Source organism: Daktulosphaira vitifoliae, unplaced genomic scaffold, assembly GCF_025091365.1.
Source record: "Daktulosphaira vitifoliae isolate Bord-2020 unplaced genomic scaffold, ASM2509136v1 Scaffold_3, whole genome shotgun sequence".
Lineage (NCBI taxonomy): Eukaryota > Metazoa > Arthropoda > Insecta > Hemiptera > Phylloxeridae > Daktulosphaira > Daktulosphaira vitifoliae.
Window position 1 is genome coordinate 15,300,276 of NW_026099574.1, and position 6,000 is coordinate 15,306,275.

At 25.1% G+C, this 6,000-nt stretch overlaps 1 protein-coding gene and 1 long non-coding RNA gene across 2 annotated transcripts in view; both read left to right on the forward strand.

Moving 5' to 3' along the window:
- Positions 1–6,000, forward strand: part of LOC126901299 (uncharacterized) — a 111,935-nt gene that overhangs the window by 83,652 nt on the left and 22,283 nt on the right. The gene's annotated exons all lie outside the window — the stretch shown is intronic.
- Positions 5,775–6,000, forward strand: part of LOC126901309 (uncharacterized) — a 2,972-nt gene continuing 2,746 nt past the window's right edge. Inside the window, exon 1 of the long non-coding RNA XR_007703016.1 lies at positions 5,775–5,867. This is a non-coding gene — a long non-coding RNA (uncharacterized LOC126901309). The remainder of the gene's footprint in view (positions 5,868–6,000) is intronic.

Below are 6,000 nucleotides of genomic sequence, written 5' to 3' on the forward strand. Positions count from 1 at the left end.
CAAATTTTAAGGGTAATGTCTTCGACTAGATACGATTTGTGATTTTTTGACGTATTGTTAAAAGAAATCGATCCAGTAAGAGCTAAGAAAAAGTAATGACAGTCACAAAAAAAATAAAAAACACATCATGGTAAAATTAATACCTTCTCAGCTTCGCATGGAAGCTAAAACAACAACTGTCAGAATGCCTGAAATGAGTGCATAGTGGAAACATAGAAGATGTTTAAGTATTTAAAAAATATCGACTTAAAGTTAAACATTGTCGGCACCTTTGAAGGCCCGTATCCGCTAATTATTCACTATTCACGAGAGTATAATATATTAATGATTATTATTACATTAATTTTTATTTACTCACTTCTATTAAAATATTCTTTTAAATAAGTATGAAAAAAAACCCAGCACAGGGAGGTCGTGGCACAGTGGTGACGTGGCATAGTTGGGTCAAGTATAATGATATCTGACAGTGATTAAAATAACTATCATAAAAAACGCTTCGATGCAAATCTTTAGATAGTGTTTAGTTTTAAAAAATTGGTTGATTATTCCAAAAGCTACATGATCTGCTATTTCTTTATTTATATTCAGATTAAGATAAAGTATGTCGAATAAAAGAGAGATAAAAATATTATTTCTCATAATGATTGTATTGATGTAAAATGAAAAAAATAAAATGGAGTATTTTCACACAAAAATAGCATTCGGTAGTCATTTTCATCATGAAGACAAAATAAAGTCCGAAATTTTTTTTTTCCCATAATAATGTATATTACATTAGCTTTAATTTAAGATATAAAAGTGTCAGACTTTCCGGTACACTTTCAAAAGTTAAGTTGAACAAATTAATTTTTTGTGAAAAAGTTGTCATTTTAAATCGCTCACCGGGGGAAGGTAAACGGTCAGATTTAAAAAAAATATATACCAAATGATAGGTAAGAACATTATGTATCTATAAAAAAAATTATATTGATATGTTCATTTTTAGAAAAGTTATGGCAGTTTTTAGTAAAAAAAATTGAAAAAATTTCAAAAATTAGTGATTTTTTAATTTTGTAATTTTTTTGGAGGTTTTTCATTTATGGGGAACGAGGGAAATTTTTTCAATTTTTGAGGGTAATGTCTTCGACTAGATACGATTTGTGATCTTTTGACATATCATTGAAAGAAATCGGTTCGGTGAGAGCTGAGAAAAAGTGATAATAGACACAAAAAAAAACATTTTAGTAAAACCAATACATTCTCAGCTTCACATCGAAGCNATAATAGACACAAAAAAAAACATTTTAGTAAAACCAATACATTCTCAGCTTCACATCGAAGCTAAAAAATTTAAAATTGGTTCAATAATCATATCTGATAGGTGTGACACCTCGCCTAGGTGGAGGTGACCCTTGCTACCAGAGCTAGTCGTTATGCAAGTGGCAAACCATGTTGTTGTTACAGGCCGAATTAAAAAGCCCCCTTGCAACATTACATTTCATTTTTTGTATAATTTATAAAAAGTTAATCGTAGATTATTTCTAACCAAGAACCTTATAATCCATTATTAGATTGTTTTTTTTTCACTGTTGAATTTGAAACACAGTTTCCTGACTGTGTTCCGATTTTTTTTATCTTTCTTACTACGCAACATCCTGTGATAAAATTAACGAAATGACTAAGTTATCTCGTTATTATCGTATTTAAAAATTTTGTATGGTTGTGAAAATAGCTTTTAAAAAAAGAGTAATGGGGAGATTCATTATCATGAATTTATATGGACTGGAACTCATGGATCCCCTGCTAATATGTTATTTTATAATTTAGATGCGAATCAACATGTGTGATAACACGAATAAAAAACTTGTGTACTTGTCACAGATTAGTATGGGTTAATCTCCTCAATACTTTTTATTTTAAAATCTTCACCTCTATATGAAATGTAATAAATTACAAAGACGAGCTAACTTAACAAACTCGTTATAATTACCACAACGCGATCACGTATTTAAAAAGGCCAAAAATAAAAAAAAAAAAACCCAGCACAGTGGGGTCGCGGCATAGTGGGGATGTTGCATAGTTGGGTCCAGTATAGATTTAATCTGACAGTGATTAAAATCACTATCATAAGAAACGCTTCGATGCAAATCAGTAGATAGTGTTTAATTCTAAGAAATTGGTGGATAATTACAAAAGCTACATTATCTGCTAGTTTCTTATTAATACCCTGATTAAGATAAAGTATGTCGAATGAAAAAGGGATTATTAAAAAATATTATTTCTCATAAAAAAATTGTGTTGATTCGTACACTTTTCAATGAGTTATAGCATTATAAAGTTAAAAATGTAACCAACCCAACCCAACATCAACTCCTATTTCCTTAATTATATCCAGATTAGTAATTATTTTAATTATATATTATATAATTTTTATAATTAATTATTTTCAAATTATTATTGATTTTTAATATGTTAAAAGTAATCATTTTGAACCTACTTCTTTTTGTTCTTTAAAGTGAAAGTTTTAATAAAAAAAAAATGAATTTATTACCATAACTTTTAACTCAACTTGCAAGTTTGAAATAAATATTATTAAATAGAAAAAAATGAAATTGGTAGATTATTTCAAAAACAACAATAACACTTATTCCCTTAATTTTACCCCGATTTATAACTATAATATATGAATACATAATAATTACAGTAATTAAATTGAGTATGAAAGTGGTATTCAATAATATAATATTGTAATTTTTACGGAGATATTATAAAAATAAAAAGGAGTTGTATATTCATATACTTTTAATGCGTATACAAATTTAAAGGAATTTATGCAATACTTTTTAATAAAAAAATTTTGTTACTTATGAATAAATACACTAAACAAAAGGAACTTTCATCAGAAAAAAAATATACTTTTCTAAATAAACTTTTCGTGATGTTTTCAAATGTGCAATTAAACTTTTTCTATTACTTCTAAGTTTTAATATTATTACTTATTATTAAAAAATAAGTATTTACATATAAAAAAAAATAATTAAGAACAAAAAAAATTGTATTAAATTAATACTGATTTTGATTTTTAATATGTTAAAGGTAATCATTTTGAACCTATTTTTTATTGTCTTTTAAAGTGAAAGTTTTAATGAAAAATACCTTCTCAGCTTCGCATCGAAGCTAAAAAATGAATTTGTTACCATAACTTATAGTTCAACTTGCAAGTTTGAAATTGACATTATTAAATTGAAAAAAATGAAATTTTTAAGATTAATATGCAATCTGGAAATTTTATAATTACTAATTACAGTACATTTGTCAGAAAAATTCGATTTTTTTACATTTTTATCGTAATAGATAACTGAAATAGAAAGAATAGTAATCATATCCTAATAACTTTTGGTGTTTAAAAAAATTCTGCAATTGAAATATTCAGAACTTAATTAATTTTAATAATTTACTTTAATTAAATGAACCAATCAAACCAAAGTAGTTAAAAAGATTTACTCAATTGAGCATATTATCAAAAATATAATTATAATTGTAAAACTCCATCGTTAACTTCAGGTGAAACTAAAAATCATTTTTTTTTTAAATTTATGATTTATATAGCAAAATATTACTAAAAAATTTGGCATATTATAGACTGGTAGTAGCACACAGAAATAGAGTTAAAAAATTAATAAATTATAAAGTAAAATTATTTACTTTTGTAGTTGAATACTTTTATCATATCAAATTTAATTCGACAATAAATAATTTAAGAATATTAAAAATTAATGATTTTAATTGTTTGTATGGACAAATCTAGTTAAGCTACTTTTTATTTGAATAAGGAATATTTTTTTGATTTTTAAGAGTAATAACTTAAACTAATCATTAACTTAAATATCATAAACTTAAATGAATCATTTGACGTATCGTTGAAAAAAGTAGGTCTAGTGAGGGTTGGCAAAATAAATCGTAGCCAGAAAAAGAACCACATAGTAAAATAATATTAACATGAATATCAATTTCTTCTCACGAGGGGAGACTATAGTGATAAGATCCTTTATATTTATTGAAATTATTGAATCTAAATGAGATAAATATCAAATGATTTGAAAATTCTATTCTAACTCAAAAAAAAAATGCAAAATTTTAGAAGCCACAAACGGATTTGAACCTCGTACCCTAGGCGTTAAAGATCAAGGTGTTACCCATTCGGCAACTATTCGTTGATTTTTGTTGCATGATAAAATTGGCTATTTAAGCTAACTCAAATTTAAAAATTACTTTTTCGACTTTAAAAAAGTAAAAAATGTTAATAAGTATAATATCATATGTCTTATGAACTTTATTCTATGTCAATGAAATTATATAATATTCATGAAAGTCAGTTTATTCCCCTAATAAAATATTTTAAAATAAAATAAAATACAAAACCTAGAATTTTAATAAAAAATAGCATATTTTTAAATACGGTAGCCTTTTGCGCATAGAAGATAGGTCGTCGGGACAAATTTTTTTTTTTCATTTAGTAGTACATAAAATAAGCTTTAATTTGATATATGTTTAAAGGACGCAGTATTTCCGGAACATTTTCAAAAATTAAGTTGAAAAAGTTAGTTTTTGTAAAAAAGTTGCTATTTTAAATCCCCCCTGTGAGCAGAATAAGTGTTAGATTTTCAAAAAAAAATGATATCAAATGAAAGAAAATTACCTAAGGTTTCAATATAAAGAAATATTATTTTGATTAGTTAATATTTGAAAAAGTTATGGCAGTTTTAAGTACAAAAAACATCGTTATAAAAGGTGATTTTTATCGCAAATATTACATTTTTTTTATAATTTCGACAGCCATTTGCACATAGAAGATAAGGTGTCGGGACAAATTTTTTTTTTTCATTTTATAGTACATAAAAAAAGCTTTAATTTGATATATGTTTAAAGGACGCAGTATTTCCGGAACATTTTCAAAAGTTCAGTTGAAAAAGTTCTATTTTTTATACAATGTTTCAAAGTTTGAACCCCCCCTATATAAGGGGAAATTGTCTAATTTTAATAAAAAGTATGTCAAATGGAAGATGTACTTATAATGTATTTAGAAAAAAAAAAATTGTGCTGATACATGCATTTTTCGAAAAGTTATAGCATTTTTAAGTTGAAAATTAAAAATTGAAAATCGAAAATTTTAACACAAAAATAGTGTTTTTTTAACTACGGCAACCGTTTACATGCAGAAGATAAAGTGTCGGGACAAATTTTTTTTTTTCATTTTATAGTACATAAAATAAGCTTTAATTTGATATATGTTTAAAGGACGCAGTATTTCCGGAACATTTTCAAAAATTAAGTTGAAAAAGTTAGTTTTTGTAAAAAAGTTGCAATTTTAAATCCCCCCCCATGAGCAGGTTAAGTGTTAAATTTTCAAAAAAATTATATCAAATGAAAGGAAAATATCTAAGGTTTTAGTTTAAAAAAAAATTATGTTGATTTGTTGATTTTTGAAAAAGTTATGGAAGTTTTAAGAAAAAAAAGTGAAAAAAATGACAAAATTTGTCGATTTTTAAATTTGTAATTTTTTTGGATATTTCCCCCATTTGCGGGGAACGAGGGAAAATTTTTAAATTTTTAAGGGTAATGTCTTCAACTAGATACAATTTGTGATCTTTTGACGTATTGTTAAAAGAAATCGGTCCAGTGAGAGCTGAGAAAAAGTAGTGACAGACACAAAAAAAAAAATAAAAAAATAAAAAAATAAAAAATAAACACATCATGGTAAAATTAATACCTTCTCAGCTTCGCATCGAAGCTAAAAGAATAGCTATTCGACAAACACAAACGTTTTCATAGAACATTTTAAGATGTCAAGTTGGTTTTATTTATATAACTTCAATAAATAGTGATAGGTATTTAAAAAATAATTAATGTTATACATTAGAGTTATTTTTCTGTACAATTTATAAATTATACAGAAAATCAATCAATAAACATTTACAAATAATATATATATATATATATATATATATATATATATATATA